Raw genomic sequence first — 24,188 nt, forward strand, 5'->3', positions numbered from 1 at the left:
TTGTTTTTTTTTGTCTAGGAAGTGAATAAATGTTGTATAGATGTATTGGTAGTTGATTTATCAGGCTATGTCCGAGTTTTTAAGCCAGGTTTCCGTGATAGCACAGATGTCTGGCTTTGAGTCTAGAAGATAATCATTGAGGATGTGAGTTTTCTTTGTGAGTGACTGTGCGTTAAAGAGAGTTAGTGAGAATAGCGTGAATCCCAGGAGTTGAGTAAGGGGGGAGGTCATGATGGGAATGAGGGTTCTAGTTGAGTGGATCGGGGATTGCAAGGGTGATTTTTTTAGGAGAGAGGTGACGGGAACACTGAGAGGAGAGGAGAGGAGAGGATCACCTTGCTGATGGCTGAAAGGAATCAGTAAGTTTTTGCTTGGGACATTGTCTTTTTTAAAAGTATTGGGGCAAAGTTAACTATTTGGGAATATTATTTAGTGTGTTTGTGCATTTAATAGTCAGAAAGGCAGTGAATAAACAAGTTAGACTATTTGTATTTTTAAATAGTCAGTCAAAAAGGTAGCTAGTAAGCAGTAGGTAGTGTGTTTATTTTTAAAAGTCTGCAGAACTGAGTGTTCTGCAGACTTTTAAAGAACTGAGTGTTTGTATTGAAAAAAAAAACACACAAAAAAAGAAAAAAACCCCACAAAAAGTAGCCAGAAGCTAGAAATAAGCTAGGAGCAGTGTATGCCTAAGTAAAAAAGTTGAATAGATCAGCTCAGTTACTCACCTTGGAAAGGTGTTGAGGTAGTGTGATTGGGTTTGAATAGGGACCAACATTTGTTAATCAAGAGAGCAGTGAGTCACTCTGGCTGACTAACTGAAGTTAGACTGTTTGTATTTCCCAACCCTCCCACCCCTCGCCCACCCACCCCTAGCTCATCCCTTAATTTATAGGCAGGTGCCACTTTCACAAAAAAAAAAATCAACAAAAACTTTATTGAGAATTTGATCAGACGCCGGTAGGCCACTACCAGCACATACTGAATTCACTAATACATTTAAAGGACGTTAGACACATTCCTACTCCCATAGCAACCTAAAACTTAACTAGGAACTGATCAAAATTGAGATGAAGGCAGCAGTCCAGCAACAAGAGGGGGGCTTCCCAGTTTTTTGCAGAGTGTCACATGTATGATTTTTTACCTACTGGTGAGAAGTTGTACATGGCATGCGATGCAAAGAGCTCCTGGCTCTCAGAGAATGAGTCCGATCTCTGGAGGCTAGAGTGGTAGACCTGGAGGAGCTGAGGCAAACAGAGAGGTATATCGATGAGACCTTCAGGGACATAGTAGTCAAGTCCCAACTTCAGACTGGCAGCCCTGGTGCTGCCTTGGAGGAAGAAGGTCTCATGATGGGAGAACACTAACCAGATGCAGCAGGAAAGGATCCTATAGCAAGGACCTGCTCTCCAGGTGATGCATTGTCCTTTCGCACTGAGGATATCTCCCCATGGCCTACTGCCCAGGAGGGAAGGGTTAGGTCGGCCGTCATAGTTAGTGATTCAATTATTAGGAATGTAGATAGCTGGGTGGCTGGTGGGCGCGAGGATCGCCTGGTAACATGCCTACCTGGTGCGAAGGTGGCAGACCTCACGCGTCACCTAGATAGGATTTTAGACAGTGCTGGGGAGAAGCCGGCTGTCGTGGTACATGTAGGCACCAACGACATAGGAAAATGTGGGAGGGAGGTTCTGGAAGCCAAATTTAGGCTCTTAGGTAGAAAGCTTAAATTCAGAACCTCCAGGGTAGCATTCTCTGAAATGCTCCTTGTTCCACGTGCAGGTCACCAGAGGCAGGCAAAGCTCCAAAGTCTCAATGCGTGGATGAGACGATGGTGCAAGGAAGAGGGATTCAGTTTTGTTAGGAACTGGGGAACCTTTTGGGGAAAGGGGAGTCTCTTCCGAAGGGATGGGCTCCACCTTAACCAGGGTGGAACCAGACTGCTGGCACTAACCTTTAAAAAGGAGATAGAGCAGCTTTTAAACTAGAACAAAGGGGAAAGCCGACAGTCGCTCAGCAGCGCATGGTTCGGAGAGAGGTATCTTCAAAGGCATCCCGACAGTGAGGTTCCAATAATAAGAAAAGTAGTCCAAGTGCCTGTAACTAAAAACTCATCTGAGCTAAAAAATTCTAACATCCCTATCAATTAAAATGCAGAATGAAAATACAAACAAAAAACAAACTTTGAAATGTTTGTATGCTAATGCCAGAAGTCTAAGAAGTAAGATGGGAGAATTAGAATGTATAGCAGTGAATGAAGACATAGAATTAATTGGCATCTCAGAGACATGGTGGAAAGAGGATAACCAATGGGACAGTGCTATACCAGGGTACAAATTATATCGCAATGACAGAGAGGAGCACCCGGGAGGAGGTGTGGCACTTTATGTCCGGGATGGCATAGAGTCCAACAGGATAAACATCCTGCATGAGACTAAATACAAAATTGAATCTTTATGGGTAGAAATCCCTTGTGTGTCGGGGAAGACTATAGTGATATGGGTATACTACCATCTACCTGGTCAAGATGGTGAGACGGACAGTGAAATGGTAAGAGAAATCAGGGAAGCTAACCAAATTGGTAGTGTAGTAATAATGGGAGACTTCAATTACCCCAATATTGACTGGGTAAATGTATCATCGGGACACGCTAGAGAGATAACGTTCCTGGATGGAATAAATGATAGCTTTATGGAGCAATTGGTTCAGGAACCGACGAGAGAGGGAGCAATTTTAGATCTAATTCTCAGTGGAGCACAGGACTTGGTGAGAGAGGTAACGGTGGTGGGGCCGCTTGGCAATAGTGATCATAATATGATCAAATTTGATTTAATGACTGGAAGAGGAACAGTGTGCAAATCCAAGGCCCTTGTGCTAAACTTTCAAAAGGGAAATTTTGATAAAATGAGAAAAATTGTTAGAAAATAACTGAAAGGAGCAGCTACAAAAGTAAAAAATGTCCAAGAGGCGTGGTCATTGTTAAAAGCACAGTCTAGATGTATTCCACACATTAAGAAAGGTGGAAAGAAGGCAAAACGATTACTGGCATGGTTAAAAGGGGAGGTGAAAGAAGCTATTTTAGCCAAAAGATCTTCATTCAAAAATTGGAAGAAGGAATCAATAGAAGAAAATAGGATAAAGCATAAACATTGGCAAGTTAAATGTAAGATACTGATAAGACAGGCTAAGAGAGAATTTGAAAATAAGTTGGCTGTAGAGGCAAAAACTCACAGTAAAAACTTTTAAAAATATATCCGAAGCAGAAAGCCCGTGAGAGAGTCAGTTAGACCGTTAGATGATCGGGGGGTTAAAGGGGCACTTTGAGAAGATAAGGCCATCGGGGAAAGATTAAATGATTTATTTGCTTCGGTGTTTACTGAAGAGGATGTTGGGGAGGTACCCGTAATGGAAAAGGTTTTCATGGGTAATGATTCAGATGGACTGAATCAAATCACGGTGAACCTAGAAGGTGTGGTAGGCCTGAATGACAAACTGAAGAGTAGTAAATCACCTGGACCGGATGGTATACACCCCAGAGTTCTGAAAGAATTAAGAAATGAAATTTCAGACCGATTAGTAAAAATTTGTAATCTATCATTAAAATCACCCATTGTACCTGAAGACTGGAGGATAGCAAATGTATCCCCAATATTTAAAAAGGGCTCCAGCGGTGATCTGGGAAACTACAGACCGGTTAGCCTGACTTCAGTACCAGGAAAAATAGTGGAAAGTGTTCTAAACATCAAAATCACAGAACAAATAGAAAGACATGGTTTAATGGAACAAAGTTAGCATGGCTTTACCCAGGGCAAGCATTGCCTCATAAATCTGCCTCACTTTTTTGAAGGAGTTAATAAACATGTGTATAAAGGTGAATTGATAGATGTAGTATACTTGGATTTTCAGAAGACGTTTGACAAAGTTCCTTATGAGAGGCTTCTAGGAAAAGTAAAACGTCATGGGATAGGTGGCGATGTCCTTTCGTGGATTGTAAACTGGCTAAAAGACAGGAAACAGAGAGTAGGATTAAATGGATAATTTTCTCAGTGGAAGGGAGTGGACAGTGGAGTGCCTCAGGGATCTGTATTGGGACACTTACTTTTCAATATATTTATAAATGATCTGGAAAGAAATACGACGAGTGAGATAATCAAATTTGCAGATGACACAAAATTGTTCAGAGTAGTTAAATCACAAGCAGATTGTGATAAATTGCAGGAAGACCTTGTGAGACTGGAAAATTGGGCATCCAAATGGCAGATGAAATTTAATGTGGATAAGTGCAAGGTGATACATATAGGGAAAAATAACCCATGCTATAATTACACAATGTTGGGTTCCATATTAGGTGCTACAACCCTAGAAAGAGATCTAGACGTCATAGTGGATAACACATTGAAATCGCCGGTTCAGTGTGCTGCAGCAGTCAAAAAAGCAAACAGAATGTTGGGAATTATTAGAAAGGGAATGGTGAATAAAACAGAAAATGTCATAATGTCTCTGTATCGCTCCATGGTGAGACCGCACTTTGAATACTGTGTACAATTCTGGTCGCCGCATCTCAAAAAAGATATAATTTCTATGGAGAAGGTACAGAGAAGGGCTACCAAAATGATAAGGGGAATGGAACAGCTCCTCTATGAGGAAAGACGAAAGAGGTTAGGACTTTTCAGCTTGGAGAAGAGACAGCTGAGGGGGGATATGATAGAGATGTTTAAAATTATGAGAGGTCTAGAATGGGTAAATGTGAATCGGTTATTTACTCTTTCAGATAATAGAAAGACTAGGGGGCACTCCATGAAGTTAGCATGGGGCACATTTAAAACTAAATGGAGGAAGTTCTTTTTTACTCAACGCACAATTAAACTCTGGAATTTGTTGCCAGAGGATGTGGTTAGTGCAGTTACTATAGCTGTGTTTAAAAAAGGATTGGATACGTTCTTGGAGGAGAAGTCCTTTACCTGCTATTAAGTTCACTTAGAGAATATCCACTGCCATTAGCAATGGTTACATGGAATAGACTTAGTTTTTGGGTACTTGCCAGGTTCTTATGGCCTGGATTGTCCATTGTTGGAAACAGGATGCTGGGCTTGATGGACCCTTGGTCTGACCCAGTATGACATTTTCTTATGTTCTTATGTTCTTATGGTGATATAGGATGGGGATTGGGTAGGCTTGCATCATGCTTCTCGTTTTGCAGAACCTGTGTGGGGAGGGTAGGATGGTTTTGCAGCTCCATCGTGGGGGCTGCGGATGTGGGCAGCTTAGATAGCTGTGGGGGGAGAGAGAAGCTGTGAGGCTGATCTGGAAGGGGAGGAGATCCGGGGAATAACAAATTATTCAGAGTTGTTAAATCACAAGCGGACTGTGATATATTACAGGAGGACCTTGCAAGACTGGAAAATTGGGCATCCAAATGGCAGATGAAATTTAATGTGGACAAGTGCAAGGTGTTGCATATAGGGAAAAATAACCCTTGCTGTAGTTACACGATGTTAGGTTCCATATTAGGAGCTACCACCCTGCAAAAAGATCTAGGCATCATAGTGGATAATACTTTTAAATTGTTCGCTCAGTGTGCTGCAGCAGTCAATAAAGTAAACAGAATGTTAGGAATTATTAGGAAGGGAATGGTGAATAAAACAGAAAATGTCATAATGCCTCTATATCGCTCCATGGTGAGACCACACCTTGAATACTGTATACAAATCTGGTCGCCACATCTCCAAAAATATATAGTTGCAATGGAGAAGGTACAGAGAAGGGCAACCAAAATGATAAAGAGGATGGAACAGCTCCCCTATGAGGAAAGGCTGAAGAGGTTAGGGCTGTTCAGCTTGGAGAAGAAACGGCTGAGGGGGGATATGATAGAGATCTTTAAGATCACGAGAGGTCTTGAACGAGTAGATGTGACTTGGTTATTTACACTTTCGAATAATAGAAGGGCTAGGGGGCATTCCATGAAGTTAGCATGTAGCACATTTAAGACTAATCGAAGAAAATTCTTTTTCACTCAACGCACAATAAAGCTCTGGAATTTGTTGCAAGAGGATGTGGTTAGTGCAGTTAGTGTAGCTGGGTTCAAAAAAGGTTTGGATAAGTTCTTGGAGGAGAAGTCCATTAACTGCTATTAATCAAGTTTACTTAGGGAATAGCCACTGATATTAATTGCATTAGTAGCATGGGAACTTCTTAGTGTTTGGAAAGGCCAGGTTCTTGTGGCCTGGATTGGCCTCTGTTGGAAACAGGATGCAGGCTTGATGGACCCTTGGTCTGACCCAGCATGGCAATTTCTTATGTACTTATGTTCTTATCAGATGTGGGAGGCCCAATCACAGGTGCTGGCAAGAAACTTAAACTCAGACGATGACTTGTAACTATGCTTATCTTGCTGGGTTGTAAAATTCCTCCTTCCATAGTAGTCTGGGATATGGGAGGTAGGTAGGAGGAGGCTGCGGTATTGCTGAGAATAGCTCTGGCTGGGAAAACTACGAAGTAGGTGTTTGATGAGAGGTTTCACCAGGAGTTTACCGCCAGCACCGATTCGCACGAAGGGGCGCACAAAGGGGCAGGCCCCTTTGTTGTGCTCCTTAGGCGTGCGAAGCCTGACACAGTCATCTGCCCTTTAAAGGGCTCGGATCACACCTCGCTGGCGTCGGGTGGTGGGCGGGCTTACCACTGTTCCTTGGGGCGCTTTGGGCTGGGTCGAGGCGCGGGCCGCAGGCCTCAGGACAGGCCTCAGTGGGTTCCACCGCCCTTGACCCCGATGGGTCCGTGCCGATCACGCGGGGCTGGCCTGCCATGAAAGGGCTGGCCTGGTGCCGTCATCTGCCCTTTAAAGGGCTCGGGTCCCGCCTTTGCTGGCATCGGGTGGTGGGCATGCTTATTGCCGTTCCTTGGGGCGGTTTGGGCCGGGTCGGGGTGCGGGCCGCAGGTCTCGGGACAGGCCTCAGTGGGTTCCACCGCCCCTGACCCTGATGGGTCCGTGCCAATCGCGCGGGGCTGGCCAGCCATGAAAGGGCTGGCCTGGCACCATCGCCCGCCCTTTATTTATTTATTTGTTTATTTATTTATTTAAATTATTTTGATATACCGATGCTGAAGACCAAGTCTTATCGTACCGGTTTACAATGAACTCAGGGTAAACCAATTAACACTGAAAGCGAAAGTTATATTACAACAGGGAAAGTCAAACAGAAAAAAGGATAGATTAACGATTTCTAACTGAAGAGCCGTGCCAGTAAGCACGGAGTAGTTGTTTACATGGTAAAAATAAAATGCAATTTACACTTTATAATTTACACATGGTGAAATTATATATGATTTACACAGAGGGGTCGATTGGACAAATTATATAAGAGCGTAGTTGGCAGAAAACAGTTCCTTTGTGAGGTGGCAGGAGGACGCAACGGTGGGATGTTGGTCCATGTAAGTTACCATAATTATTTATTCAGGGAAATGCTTGGGCGAACAGCCATGTTTTTAATTTTTTTCTGAATGTGATATGGCAATGTTCCTTGCGGAGATCTGGCGGGAGAGAATTCCAATGATGCGGACCAGCAGTTGATAGCGCACGTTTTTCAATGGTGTTATGTATAGAGGTTTTGTTCGGGGGAACCTGGAGGGAGTCTCCGTATGCAGATCTGGTAGGTCTTGCTGAGGAGTGTGGTTTGAGGGGTATGGAGAGTTGGAGAGAGGACTGCTGATATATGGTTTTGTGAATGATGGTCAGTGTCTTGAAGAGAATTCTGTAGCGGATGGGTAACCAGCGAAGTATTTTTAGAATCGGTGTGATGTGGTCCATACGGCGAGAGTTTGTGAGAATCCTGGCTGCAGCGTTTTGCAGCATCTGAAGAGGTTTGGTGGAAGAAGCCGGGAGACCAAGTAGAAGCGCGTTACAATAGTCAATCTTTGAAAATAGAATGGCTTGAAGTACGGAGCAGTAGTCATGGAAGTGAAGGAGTGGTCTTAACTGTTTTAGGACCTGAAGTTTGTAGAAGCCTTCTTTAGTGGTGTTGTTGATAAATTTTTTAAGGTTCATTCTGGAGTCTAGGATGGCTCCGAGGTCTCTCACTTGATTTACTAAAGGTGTATTTGTAGAGGGCTTTAAAGGGCTCGGGTCGTGCCTTCGCTGACGTCGGGTGGTGGGCGGCCTTACTGCCGTTCCTTGGGGCGCTTTGGGCCGGTCTAGTTTTACTGGGCATTTTATATTTATAGTGCTTATTTCTCTATGGGAAAATATATGAAGTAGGCCTTAGGTGACTACTATAAAGCAAGGTCTACTATCACATATAAAGAACCACTGGATCTGAAATATACAACATTAATAGCATATTGTAAGAACATGAACAGTTGAATTCTTTTCCCTGAGATTATATCTTAATTTATTAGGTTTAATCTATATTAATAGAAACGGCATCATACCATCCTTATAGAGTTCTCCGTCATAGCCTGGAGCACATAAGCATGCATAGGGATGGTAACTTTCAAACTGATACACAGGCACACATGTGCATGTGTGCATCAGCCCCCACCCTGGGACATGGCTATTTTATAACTTGCACACGAATATGTGCACGTTATAAAATAGTCTGGCAGCATGCACGTGCGTGCCACATTTTAAGTGGGTGCACAAATCCCACTTCTACCATGTAAATCGAGGGATTGTAAAAGAATTCCCAGTTTTATAAAGTCATCACCAGGTCACCCAGTTAAGAGATGGATCCTCCAACCCCCCTGGTTTAATAGCTTCCCCGCCCCCCTCCCAGTTAAACCGGAAGCTTAAAACCCTGCAGATCTACCTAGTTTTCTTTAAATTTTAATTTACACAGCATCCATAGCAAAGTTATGTGGCAGTGGGCCTTGGTATATGCCAGGTCATGTCATAAAGTATGCACACATCTTTGGTTCATGTCCTGTCCCTTCCTGAAAGCTTTCTAGATCTGCGTGCTGTGAGAGATACGTGTGCATCTCCTGGCTTTTAAAATCCTCTCGGCACTTGTGAGTCTGGCTTATTCGCACATCCCCTAATTAAAGCATGAGACAGACTTTTAAAATTCACCTCTACTTCTCATGCACTTCCCTCCATTTTGGCAGTCAGGACTACAGATTGCTTAGAATTGTTTCAAAAAGCAAGCCTTAATTTTCAGAAATTATATCTAGACATACATATAAATTACTTTTAAATTTGCAAGGGTTGCAGCAAAACTAAAACTCATAACAAAACTGAAATCTTTCCAGAAAAATAATTCATGTAAAACAGCCAACTGTGTGCTTTTTGCATAACTATTTAGAAATAAGATGTAATGCATTGTGACTTTACAGGCACTGGAAGCAAACTGAGCAAAAACAAATTATTTAATAAATTCAAACATTTATTATCACTAAGTACGGTCTTTATTTTTTGAGACGTAAATGAAAAATGTATAAGCATAAAAAAATGTGGAGGCCTTTATTTCTAAAAAGCATATGGAATTTCTATTGAATGTTTAAAATGAAAGTCAATATAAGGAGAAGAAATAATAAGGAAGAAATATCCAAGGGAATAATATCTGAAAACCTAATTGACAAGAACTATTATTAATGAATGACATTCAGAAGATTGTTACTATGGCTGGATATTCATTGCAGGTACCTATAGTGAATTTTTAGGTATTATACTGTTACTCAAAAGCTGGCAATTATAATTCATATTTATGTATCAGGTCACCTTCCATTCACAGTTGATCTTTGACTGCAAGTTACCAATTTTGTATTTAAAGTAATTTTCTCTATTTTGTTTTAAACGGCAACATGCCTTATTTTACCTTGAAACATACACCATGCATAAGAAAATAAGAACTTGCCATACTAGGTCAAACCGAAGGTCCATCAAACCCAGTATCCTGTTTCCAGCAGTGCCCAATACTAGTCACAAGTACCTGGCAAGATCTCAAACAGGAAATAGTTCTTATGCTGCTATTGCAGGAATTATGCTGCTATTGCAGGAATTTTTCATAAGCCTTTCTTAAAATCATGAACACATTTTTAAAAGTCATTGATAAAAACAAAATTAAATTGTAGTTCATTACTGTTGTAATAGTACTTTAGATTAGAAACACAATAACACTTAACACATGTGGATAAGTGCAAGGTGATGCATATAGGGAAAAATAACCCATGCCATAGTTATACAATGTTAGGTTCCATATTAGGTGCTACCACCCAAGAAAGAGATCTAGGCATCATAGTGGATAACACATTGAAATTGTCAGTTCAGTGTGCTGCGGCAGTCAAAAAAGCAAACAGAATGTTGGGAATTATTAGGAAGGGAATGGTGAATAAAACAGAAAATGTCATAATGCCTCTGTATCGCTCCATGGTGAGACCGCACCTTGAATACTGTGTACAATTCTGGTCACCGCATCTCAAAAAAGATATAATTGCAATGGAGAAGGTACAGAGAAGGGCTACCAAAATGATAAGGGGAATGGAACAGCTCCCCTATGAGGAAAGACTAAAGAGGTTAGGACTTTTCAGCTTGGAGAAGAGACGGTTGAGGGGGGATATGATAGAGATGATTAAGATCACGAGAGGTCTTGAACGAGTAGATGTGACTTGGTTATTTACACTTTCGAATAATAGAAGGACTAGGGGGCATTCCATGAAGTTAGCATGTAGCACATTTAAGACTAATCGGAGAAAATTCTTTTTCACTCAACGCACAATAAAGCTCTGGAATTTGTTGCCAGAGGATGTGGTTAGTGCAGTTTGTGTAGCTGGGTTCAAAAAAGGTTTGGATAAGTTCTTGGAGGAGACGTTCATTACCTGCTATTAATTAAGTTGACTTAGAAAATAGCCACTGCTATTACTAGCAATGGTAACATGAAATAGACTTAGATTTTGGGTTCTTGCCAGGTTCTTATGGCCTGGATTGGCCACTGTTGGAAACAGGATGCTGGGCCTAATGGATCCTTGGTCTGACCCAATATGGCATGTTCTTATGTTCTTACATTATTTTCCATAGCTTTAAACCATTGTCTAATGTTACTACCATAGTAAATGCATGAATTATGGTAGTAGTCTAATATTTAGCCAATCAGAAAGTAAGATTCAACAAAATGTGATCACAGGTTTATTAGAGTTACTAAAGCATGGGATGACCTAAGTCTTGTTTTTGCTTCTGTTATTGATCTGTTGTGCTCTTCTCCAGGAGAGGGAGGAGTTAGCAATCCATTACCAATTTGCTGCTAGGAGTTAGCGATCTGTTAGAATCTGCTCCCCAGGGGGGCGGAGTTAGCAATCTGAAATAAATCACCCCGCCAAGGGGAGGAGTTGGCAATCTGATATAAGTCCGCTAGGGAGTTGGCAACCAAGTATGGATCACTCCGCCAAAGGAGAGGAGCTAACAATTGTAATACTCCATAGGCGGAGTTAATGATCTGTAGTGGGTTGGCTTTCCACAGAGTGGCAGTCTATATAATACCACTCTAGTAGTGTAAGGAATGAACACTAATGTAAATTGGTGAATCCCTGGGCCGATGGAAGATGACAGCGCCCCCAGGAGGATGTCCTGAGAGGGACCACCGGCTATGCTGGTGTATGGAGACAAATACAGATAGTTCTTTATTAGACAGGAAGTAGAACCACCAGAGGTGGCAGTAGTGAGCTGATGTGCCCGGCATGGCTGAAGTCTCTCTGATACTGGAATTGCGGTCTCTGGGTTGCTGAGCTGTAGAGAGAGACTATAGATAGTGAGTAGACAGGGTATGCTGGATACATAACCAGTAGTAGATGATACACTCACAATTGTAGATAACTATAATGGCTTCTATGCAACAGAGAGTCTTCATTATATTCAGGAACAGGAGCCGTAGGTGAGTACTAGTTCCTATATGCAGTCTGGAATGAGAACTCACAATATCTGTGTATGAGATGGCTTCTGGAAAAGAAGAGAGTCTTTGGAGGGTTTTAGGAACATAGGCCCTCATGGAGCAAGGACCATTCCTATCTGCAATCTATAATAGTAATTCACAAGATATAGGTATGTGATAGCTTCTGAAATAGAAGAGAGTCTGTGAAGAGTTTTAAGAACATGGGCCCTCGTGGAGCGAGTACCGGTTCCTATCTGCAATCTGAAAATAGTAGTGCACCAGATATAGGTATGCGATAGCTTCTGAGATAGAAGAGAGTTGAGAAAGGTTTTAGGAACATGGGCCCTCGTGGAGCGAGTACCGGTTCCTATCTGCAATAGAACTCACAGTGTTCACGTCTGCGATCGCTTCCAGGTAATAAGGAGTCTTCTGAGCATTCAGGGATGTAGGCCCTCGTGGAGCGAGAACTGGATCCCATCTTAGCAATCTGAAATCAAGAAGAGAGAGCGGGGCCCCCGAGGAGTGGGTACCCCTTGGTAAGTTTGTGGAGGCAGAGCAGCGGAGAAAGAATTCCCCTTGCTAACTCGATTCGTAGTTGCAAGCAAAGACCTTTTAAGTTGGAAGCGGATGACATCACTACGGGGGGACGCCCCTGAGGTTCACGCCCTTGCTGGTACAAACTCTGGATCGTGCGCCCTTACGTCATCAAGAACATGGCAGATCCGCAGCTTCAGGCCAGCCCTGGGATTCCAGGGAGAAGCGGCGAGGAGAAGTCGCAGCAGCATCTGTCTGTCAGACCCGAAGGGAGTCGCCTCTAAGGTAGAGAGGGTGGAGCGAGGGCGAGAACAGGCACAAACTCAACAGCTCCTCAGACCATAGGGAAGGAATTCTTGCTACAGAACAAAAGCTACATATAATGGCTAGACTGAGTGTGCACTCATCCCAGGGTTCAAAGAAAGAAGAAGCTTGTGGTCCTCTCCTGAGGACTCTCACTGGGATGGCTGAGTTGGATTGAAAGGGGTGGAAAGGGCTAAAAATGGGGAAAAACACTGGGTAGTTGTGAAGAAAAGCTCATGATACAGGTCCCAGCTGTGAATGAACTGGAAGCCCAAAGTAGCAATAATGAAGAGTTACTAAATAATTACTATACATATATTTTTGAAGATATGGATTACTATATAAGATTTATATAATTATTTCTATAAGATTATTCTTGCATTAAAAAAAAAATGGAAATATACTCTTTATAAATTGTCACCTGATATATAACATGTTTGAAATAATTTCTGATGAGGACATTTGCTGCTAAGAAGGCAAAATGTTATGAGCCAACTGCAGATATAGAGTAATTAAGTAATATTGTGTACAAGTTAGCTGGCAAATGCTAGGGATGTGCATTTGTTTGAAACAAATGGGTAATCTAAAACTAGAATCCATTTGAGGTTTGTTCTAAATGAAATGAATTGGCAACACCTCAAAAAATCATGAAAATGTTTATTTGCATTCATTTTTTAATAACTTAAAATCTGCAAGGCAAGCAAAATTGAAGGGTTTTTTTTTTTTCCTACTCAAGTCAGGTGGACCAGAGCCTGGATGCAAAGGGACAAGGAAGGAACATAACCAATCAAGGTGAAACACTTTTTCAACCAGCCTATGCCAGTATCACTTCCTCATGTTTTAAAACCTAAAACTGAAAGGAAAAATGAACTTTGATAGTTATATTTTGTTCAGAGTATTTTCTCTGTTAGATTTCATACAGAGAGGAAATAGTTTCTGAAGATCTTTGTCAGAGTGAAAGAAAATCTTTTAAAATGGTTTACAAGGAAGAAAGGAAGGTGGGCTCTTGCCTCTTATCAATGTATCATAGAGACCCTATAAAAATCTAACGTTTACAGGGTTACAGGATCACAATAGGGGTTAGTGGGCTGCAAAAGACAGACACAGTTTGTCACTGTCTTGTCTGCAGCACATAGTAGGATAATTCTGTGTTTCATTGTGACTCTGACAGGAAGGTATAATGCAGCCTTTCTCAAATTTTGTGTGTGTCATTTAGTATAAGCCAGGAAGTACACAGAACAGCTGTGTGTGTGTCATGTGCTCTGTTTCATAACAAAATGACAGTGGCTGCTGTGTGTGTGTGGGTGTCCATTCTAATGGGTGTATTGTATCATTAGTGATCTGCTGGATTGGCCAGTGTTGGAGACAGGATACTAGGCTTGATGGACTCTTGGCTGACACAATATGGCATATCTTTTGTTCTTATATTATATGTATTTATGTTTAAAATTCCATCATGCCACTGGCATCGAAGGGCAGTCTAGGTAAGAATAGAAGAGCAAGAGGAAATCCTGTTTTTCTACAAGGACTTAGGACTATCATGAGCAGCAGCATCAATGAGGCTAATAGTGATTGGACCAGGAGTTCCCCAATAAATATAAAAGGGGGAAAGCAGCTAGAGAGATAGGGTAAGGTAAGAAACTGGAAGAGTGCTGCTTGTTCCCATCTGCACTGCTCCTGTTGTGCAGAGGTGACGTTAGGGATTGTGGACCCTTGGTCCGAGGTGGGGTTGTTGCTACCTGAAGGGTTGGGCCCCACAGTTCTCCACCGATGGGAGGCGAGGCTGGCCAGGAACAGAGGCAAGCTGGAACTTCATCTGTACCGATGCTCATTCCATGCAGGTTGAGCCCTTGGGTGCCTGGGCTGGCAGGACTTAAGCACACCTTTGTGTGGCTGGTCCCGGAGAGGGTAGACGACTGGGTGCAGAGAGTGTCAGAGAGGATAGGCACAGTCCGAGACAGGAGCACTCTCGAAGGGAGAAGGAGAGAGAGTCTCAAGGGGTACACGGCCACTGCAGCTCTGCAGAGTGAAGAGCAGGACCACGTGGGAGTAGCCTCGAGGTGAAGAGGTGCAGGTGCGGAGACTCGAACTGTGGAATGCTGAATATGGGCTAGAGCGGGAAACCCGCTGTAGCAGATGCCAAGAAAGCAGCAGCGCAGCAGTACTGCTCGAGTCATGGCAACCTGGTGACAGGACCTTTTGTAGTAGAAGCGCTAGGGAGGGCCCGAGGAGCAGGGACACCGAGACACAGTCCGGTAGAGTCACAGCGCTGGGCCAGGTCTTGATGAGTAAAAGCACTGGAGCAAGATCCTTAATGTAGAAGTGCAGTGGGAGTCCCAAAGAGCAGAGGGCACTGCAGTAGGGACTCAAAAGTAGTGGCACTGAGCCAGGCCCCGAGGAGCGGAAAGCACTGAGAGAGAGAGTCCAGGTGACGTAGCACTGAGCCAGGCCCCGAGGAGTGGGAAGCGCTAAGAGAATGTCCGAATGAAGTAGCGCTGAGCCAGGCCCCGAGGAGCGGGAAGCACTGAGAGAAAGTCCAGGTGAAGTAGTGCTGAGCCAGGTCCCGAGGAGTGGGAAGTGCTGAGATCCAAAGAGCAGGAACAATAGGTTCGTAGGAAAGAAACTGGCACCAAAAAGAACCATGGAACTTGTTGCCAAGTCGGTTAGTGGTAGCTGGTCGTAAGGCTTAAATATCCTGGGCCAGTGATGCCATCAGCAGGGGACGATCCTGAAGTTCCTGCCATTGGCCTTTTAAGGGTGGACAGATGGCATGTTCGTGTGTCTAGGGAGGCCCAGGGTTGGAACGCTGGTCGGCAGCATCCCAGCCGAGATGCCAGGAGCACCGAGAGCCAGGAGGAACGCAGTGGCAGTGACTGGCTACAGCTGCAAGAGTACCGGGGGTAGTGATCCAAGCATGACACGACGTGAGTTAAGCCTGCCGCGAGCGGCCGCGGCCTGCGGCCATACCAGGTGAGAAGAAGGCAGAATCACAGAATGTCATCAGCAGTGATCAGTAGCTAGAAATAGAGAATCCAAAAATTGAACAGCATTCACCCATGATTCCCCCTAAGGACAGTCTGCAGCAAGTCTTAAGAGAAAGTCTTGATTCAGGTGAATAATGTTCATGATTTTCAGAGTCAGAGAAAATTGAAGATCTAATAGGTGAGGAAGATTTAGGGAGTCTAGTAGTTTCTAGTGAACTTTCCAGTGAGCAGTTGCAAGAGGAATCAAGTAATATTACTGGGGCCAGGAGCATTCTCCAGGAGGATCAGGAAGTAGAGACCATGAGAAATACTAATGATCTTTTCCTACTGGTCTGCCATCAAACTCAGCACAACAACAACATTATCCAAGGTGATGCTGCAAGCTAGCAATCATGTAAAGGCACTTTACAGTTCTGGAGGACCAGTATTTTGAAGAACACATTCACTGATGGAAGGCTATCAGTAGAGGAAATGTAAAGTGCAATCTTACAAATAGTGGCATGCAGCACCATTAATAAAAACAACACCCTCTACCAATGACATCATTTGTTTCAGTGGAGGCTGTTAGTTTTTAATCTGGGCATCCCATCTTCCATTTAATGCAGGATCGGGAAAGCTAGAGAAAAGAGATGTCCATTTCCTAGCAGTCTCCTTCTCCCAATGGGGTGGTAGGTTTGGCAGCCCACATGCCCGTGTCAGAAGCAATCAACCATGGAACAGATGGTCTGGCAATCTATATCACTGTTCTGAAGTATGCGACAGACAGCATCAGAAATGGTGACATGGTGCATAAAGCACTGTAAGAATCAGGAAACATTGAGAACACCTCTGCAGAGTAATATTCAGAATGTAAACACCAGCTGGAGTTCCCCATATTTGATGCTGCAGAGATTATCAGAACAACAGATAAATATTCATGATTTTTCTCTGGAAAACAAGATAGGTGTTAATTGTTACATGTGGCATCACAATTGTTATACAAGATGTACATGGTGCAAGTGTTAAAGCTCTTCAAGGATACCATGGAGGATGTGAGTTCAACTAGAGCCATTCTAGAAGAGGTCATCCCCATAGTCAATATTTTGGAGAAGTTAGAGAAGGGGTCAGCAAATTTGTAGCTGGAGTGCCACAAGCAGGTCTGGTTTTCAGGATATCCACAATAAATATACATGAGGTATATTTGCATACACAGTGGTTTCATTGTATGCAAATATATCTCATGCATTTTCATTGTGGATACCCTGAAAATCAAATCTGGTTGTGACACTCCAGGTCTGGAATTGCCTACCCTTAAGTTAGAAGATTTATGGCAAGAATAGACTGAAACCGGAGATGTTGCTGCTTGTGGACTAACTTCAGTGGCAGCTCTAAAATAAGCTCAAACTCCTCACCCACCATGATCCTTACTTGCTAACTATGTTGAGTAATCCATGGGTGAAAGGAGTGCTGCACTCCAGTCCAACAGTTAATTACCTTAAAAGAAATGCTGGTAGCTAAGGTATAAGAATGAGAGCACCAATGTGGATATAGCAGAGGAAAGCATGCACACCTTACACAGTTCTGTCAGCAAGAACAGTCACCTTATCAGTTACCATTTCCTCCTCCCACCTTTATCTACATCACCACATAGCCATAGCAGAATAGGCTCTCCTGACACAGACCATAGCAACAGCTGTTAAGAGCAGAGACAATCATCCTCTACCATCATGGCAGATACTTGCACATCTTTTAGTCAAGCGTGATCTTGAAGAGCCCATAAGGACATGGGCACAGACTTGTCCACTAGGTACACAAGGCTGTGGATTAGTCAGACCTGGCCCAGGTAGCCCAACATTTCCTTTTCTCATCACCAATTAATGTGCCTAGTGAATAGGTATTCTAAATGGTAGGGGCCATTGTGAGACCACATTATTCATGGCTGATAGAAAATGTGGTCTTCCTTAGGTTAAATCACCCTCTGCTGGTATTCCCTGATTTTCCATGTGAGTACCAGGAGGACTGAATGCACTGCTACAGTGAACCAATACTGAGTACACTTTTGCCCTCACTACTATGCTGACTTGTTCCCATTTGCAACTATTGATCCTGCTGTCTGGCCGACTTCTCCTGTCCTACCTCTCTTCTGGTCAGTGATTTCCTGTGTTGTTGTACCATGGTTGTTTCCTGACCTTCTCCTTCTGCTGCTGTCCTGCCCACTCCTCATTCTCTCCTCTTTCCTGATTCATCATCTTGCTATATTGTTCTGCCATTGTTATTGTCCAGCCTGATCTTCGGCCCTGCTTCTCTCTTAGTTATACTGAGGAGCTTTCTCCCCTAAATTTTTTTTTAAAAAAGAAACACTTTCACCTCTGATCCTTTCATTCTCTTGGTTCTGTCTTGCTTTATTGTTCTGCAACTATTACTGCCCTATTACTCCTGCCATGCCCTTGTCTTGGCTATATTAGGGTATTTTGATTCTAAAAACAACTTTTAAAATTAGGAAAACCTCCTGAATACCTGTTTCATTACTGGTTCAGCATCTTGCTGTGTTGTTCTTCCATTGTTAATCTCATTCCTGCCCCTGCTGTTCTCATGGTGCCTTCCGAACCTCCTGCCATTGCACTCTCATGAAGTCTTGGAGCAATCATCCCACTGTCTATGCTGCTTTGTCCCAATCTCGGTACCATAAAATTTTAATGCCATTCTTGTTGCCTCATTTTACCCCTCTTCTACAGCTTACACTATACTTCATGCTTTGGAAATTTGATGCTATTCTTGAGATTTGTCATACTGAATCTTGCCAAAGCCCAGTATCCTATTTCCAACAGTGGCCAATCCAGGTCACAAGTAACTGGTATGATCCCAAAAGTTTGATAGATTCCATGTGTTTATCTCAGGGATAAGCAGTGCGTTAAATCATGTTACAAGTTACCTCGAGAAGGCTCCTTGCCCCTCACATATCCTCTTGTATATTGCACTTTATTTCGTTCCCCTTTCTTGTTTCCTACTCCCAGTTAAAGGCACCCTTGTTATAATGTAACTTTATACTCCTTCAATTGTCTCTTGTTTGGTTCGTTGGTTATAGTTACTGTCTAGTTCGATGTAAACCGAGTTGATTTGATTTGTATCAAGAAAGTCGGTATATAAAAGCCTTAAATAAATAAATAAATTACCCAAGTTTACCTTAATAATAGTTTATGGACTTTTCTTCCAAGAACATGTCCAAACCATTTTTAAAACTAACTAGGGATGTGAATCGTTTTTGAACGATTAAAATTATTGTCAGATACTTTTAAAATCATTCTAAATCGTTAGAGTGCACGATACAATACAAATGCCCCCCGATTTATCGTCAGGGGCATTTGTATTGTATCGTTAAATAGGGCACGGGAATTATTTGGGGGAGGGCGGGAAAACCGGCACACCAAAACAACCCCTAAACCCACCCCGACCCTTTAAAACCAATTCCTTACCCTCCCCCACCCTCCCAAACCCCCCCAAAATGTTAAGTTACCTGGTGTTCCAGTGGGGGGGGGTCCTGGCGCGATCTCCCGCTCTGGGGCCATCAGCGCCATTTTGGCTGCCACTAATTAAAATGGCGCTGATGGCCCGATAAAAAAAAAACCCACCCGACCCTTTAAATCGGCCCCCCTTAGCCTCCCCCACCCTCCTGACCCTTTTTTTTAGGGAGGCCCGCGCGCTAAAATAAAACAACCCACCCGACCCTTTAAATCGACCCGACCCTCCCGACCCCCCCAAACCTTTTAAAATTACCTGGTGGTCCAGGGGGGCCTCGGGGGGCCTCGGGGAGAGATCCAGGGGGGCCTCGGGGAGAGGAGAGATCCAAGGGGCCCTCAGGGAAAGATTTCCCGTTCCCAGGCATCAGCTGTTCTAAAAAGAAAATGGCGCCGATGCCCCTTTGCCCTTACCATGTGACAGGGTATCCGTGCCATTGGCCGGCCCCTGTCACATGGTAGGAGCACTGGATGGCCAATGGCACGGATACCCTGTCACATGTAAGGGCAAAGGGGCATCGGCGCCATTTTTTTTTAGAACAGCTGATGCCTGGGAACAGGAAATCTTTCCCCGAGGCCCCCCTGGATCTCTCCTCTCCCCGAGGCCCCCCTGGATCTCTCCCCAAGGCCCCCCGAGGCCCCCCTGGACCACCAGGTAATTTTAAAAGGTTTTGGGGGGGTCGGGAGGGTCGGGTCGATTTAAAGGGTCGGGTGGGTTTTTTTTTTTTAGCGCGCGGGCCTCCCTAAAAAAAAATTAGCGATGTGAATTGGAATCAGAAACAATTCCAATTCACATATCTTAACGATTAGATTCCCCCCCCCCCCCCCCCCCCAAGCCGAATCTGATCATTAAGACGATCTGGCACATGATTCACATCTCTAAAACTAACTACACTAACATTTTTTACCACATCCCATGGCAATGAATTACAAGTTTAATTATGCATTGTGTAAAAAACATTTTCTCCTATTGGTTTTAAAAGTATTATTTAGCAATTTCATTGTGTTTCCTTTAATCTTTTTACTTTTAGAAGAAGTAAACAACCAAACTGGGGTAACCCACTCCACTTTTGGGATGTACAATTGTTTAAAACGAAGTGCAAAACACGATGATTAAGGCTAATTTTTTTCATTTTGGAGGTCTCAAAACAAATCGAGGGCCCCCCGAATTAAACAAACTTTATTTGTTCATTTCATTTTAAACAAATGCATAGGGTCTAAGTCTAGACCCGAAACTGGGGCCTCACCTATGACATAAGCTGAGGCCCAAAGAAAAGACTGCAGCATAGGCCTGAGTGTGACACCTAGGTCTCGGAAGAGACCTGAAGGCGGGGCCTCAGAAAAACCCACTGAAAATTTAAAAAAAAAAAATCATCTTACCTGAGCTATTGGGTATCTGTCAAAGGCCGGGTCCAAATGCCGGGACCTTGGCCCAGACCCAGGCCTGACATCATAACCCTTCCCGGAGGCTGAGTCCTAACTCTGGGGACTTGGACAGGGCCCGATGCTGGGTCCTCAGACAGGAGGCCGGGTCCTGACACCTGGGCCTCAGCCCAGGTGTCAGGCACAGGCCTCAGAGACCAGGTTTGGAAGCTCCTCTTTACACCTCCTCTTCTTTCTTCTTCCTGAAACACAATGTCAGCATCGTCTTTGTGTCATGTTGGAGTTAATTAATTGCTTACAATTGCCATACAATTAACATACATTAAAATGATGCTGTTCAATGGGGTGAATGCACCGGAGGTAAATAAATCTGGCATGCCCCGAGTGTACGCCGTCATTGTGCTTCAGGAAGAAGAAAGAAGCTTCTAAGCCTGGGCTCCGAGATCTGGCCTGACCTTGGGCCGATGCCCAAGTATCAGGACCCAGCCTCCTGGCTGAGTCTGCTGCATCAGGCCTAGGTCCTGGCATCAGGTTGTAAAATCTGGCCTGGGACTAGACTGAGGCCCTGGCATCAGGACCTGGCCTCCGGGTCAGGTCACTGCATTGGGCCAGGGCCCAGGCTATAGCCTAGACTGAGGTCCTGGCATCAGGCCAGGGTCTGGGCCAAGGCCCCAGCATCAGGTCGTGGCCTCTGGGCTGGGCCACGTTCTTGGGCTTGAGTTTGAGCTCCAGCCGATGCCCAGGTATCGGTCCTAGGACTTGGCTGAAGCCTTGGCCTTGCATACACCGAAGCCTGGTAGATTACCACGGCCTTGGCCTATGCAAGTCCAAGGCTTTGGCCTAGTCCGAGCCAACAGATCCTCATGGGACCCAGTAAGTAGAGCCTGGGGGGGGGGGGGTGTCTTGGAATGGCCTTTTCCTGGGAGGGTGGGAGGGAATACTTGTTTTTGCTTTTTGGCTGTTTTATGTCTCCTTGTTAATTGCTTGATTTGTTTTTTCACATGAATGAAACAAATCAAGCAATCCATGAACTGAAATTCATGGGAATAAAATCTTCGGAAAATGAACTGAAAAATGAAAACACATTTTTTCTTTAAACATCCCTATTCCATTCCACTCATATCTGCCTTTAGCAATCTCTTCTCTAAGCAAAAGAGCTCTAAGCTCTTTAGCCTTTCCTCATAGGGGAATCATTCCATTCCCTTTATCATTTTGGTTGTTCTTCTTTTCTAATTCTACTACATCTTTTTTGAGATGAGGTGATCAGAATTGCACATTCAAGGTACAGTTGCACCATGGAGATATACAGAAGCATTATGATATTCTCTGTTTTATTCTCTCATTCTTAATAATTCCTAGTATTCTATTTATTTTCCTGGCTGTTGCCATACTTTGAGCAAAGTCTTTCAACAAATTATTCATGATGATGCTTAGGTCCCCTTCTTGGGTGGTGACTCTCAGTGTGGAACCTTGCATTGTGTATCTATACTTTGTGTTGCTCTTCCCTTCATGTATCACTTTGCACGTCCACATTAAATGTCATTTGTCATTTGAATGCCCAGTCTCCCAGCTTTGCATAGTTCTCATGTAATTTCTCACAAACTTCTTGTGATTTATCAACTTCAAATAATTTTGTATCATCAGGAAATTTCAATCACCTCACTCATTGTTGCCATCTCTGGGTAATTTATGAATATGTTAAAAAGCAGTGGTCCCAATACAGACACCCCTGTGGCACCCATGGAATCATTTTTTAAAAACTGGCTTTACATTGACCACCTTCAATCTTCAGGTACTGTAGCTGATTTTAATGACAGTTTATAGATTACTAATAGTAGGTCTGCAATATTAAATCTTCCAGGTTTAGTGAGATTGGTTTCAGTTCCTCAGAATCTTCTCCTTTAAATATCACTTCTTATAGGGGCATCTGCCTTACATCTTCCTCAGTAAAGCCTGAAGCAAATAATTTATGTAATCTCTCTGCCATGGCCTTGTCCTCCCTCAATAAGAATAAAAGAACATAAGAAATTGCCATGCTGGGTCAGACCAAGGGTCCATCAAGCCCAGCATCCTGTTTACAATAGAGGCCAAACCAGGCCACAAGAACCTGGCAATGACCCAATCACCAAGAAGATCCCATGCTACTGATACAATTAATAGCAGTGGCTATTCCCTAAGTAAACTTGATTAATAGCCTTAATGGACTTCTCTTCCAAGAACTTATCCAAACCTTTTTTGAACCCAACTACCCTAACTGCACTAACCATATCCTCTGGCAACAAATTCTAGAGCTTAATTGTGCGTTGAGTGAAAAAGAACTTTCTCCAATTAGTCTTAAATGTGCTACTTGCTAACTTCATGGAATGCCCCCTAGTCCTTCTATTATCCGAAAGTGTAAATAACCGATTCATATCTATTCATTCAAGATCTCTCATGATCTTAAAGACCTCTATCATATTCCCGCTCAGCCGACTCTTCTCCAAGCTGAACAGGCCTAACTTCTTCAGCCTTTCCTGATAGGGGAGCTGTTCCATCCCCTGTATCATTTTGGTTGCCCTTCTCCGTACCTTCTCCATCGCAACTATATCTTTTTTGAGATGTGGCGACCAGAATTGTACACAGTATTCAAGGTGCGGTCTCACCATGGAGCGAAACAGAGGCATTATTACATTTTCCGTTTTATTAACCTTTCCCTTCCTAATAATTCCTAACATTCTGTTTGCTTTTTTGACTGCTGCAGCACACTGAGCCAACAATTTTAAACTAATATCCACTATGATGGATACCTAGATCTTTTTCCTGGGTGGTAGCTCCTAATATGGAACCTAACATTGTGTAACTATAGCAAGGGTTATTTTTCCCTATATGCATCACCTTGCACTTATCCACATTGAATTTCATCTGCCATTTGGATGCCCAATCTTCCAGTCTTGCAAGGTCCTCCTGTAATGTATCATAATCCACTTGTGGTTTAACTACTCTGAATAATTTTGTATTGTCCGCAAATTTGATAACCACACTCGTCGTATTCCTTTCCAGATCATTTATATATATATTGAAAAATACCGGTCCAAGTACAGATCCCTGAGGCACTCCACTATTTACTCTTTTCCACTGAGAAAATTGACCATTTAATCCTACTCTGTGTTTCCTGTTTTTTAACCAGTTTGTAATCCACAAAAGGACATCGCCTCCTATCCCATGACTTTTTAGTCTTCTTAGAAGCCTCTCATGAGGGACTTTGTCAAACACATTCTGAAAATCCATATACACTATATCAACTGGTTCACCTTTATCCACATGTTTATTAACCCCTTAAGAAAAATGAAGCAGATTTGTTAGGCAAGACTTCCCTTTGGTAAATCTATGCTGGCTGTGTTCCATTAAACCATGTCTTTCTATATGCTCTGTGATTTTGATCCTTAAAATAGTTTCCACTATTTTTCACAGCACTGAGGTCAGGCTTACTAGTCCGTAGTTTCTTAGATCACCCCAGAGCACTTTTTAAATATTGGGATTACATTGGCCACCCTCCAGTCTTTAGGTACATTTGATGATTTTAATGATAGGTTACAAATTTTAACTAATAGGTCAGAAATTTCATTTTTTAGTTCCTTCAGTACCCTAGGATTCATACCATC

Source organism: Rhinatrema bivittatum, chromosome 6, assembly GCF_901001135.1.
Source record: "Rhinatrema bivittatum chromosome 6, aRhiBiv1.1, whole genome shotgun sequence".
Taxonomy (NCBI): Eukaryota; Metazoa; Chordata; class Amphibia; order Gymnophiona; family Rhinatrematidae; genus Rhinatrema; species Rhinatrema bivittatum.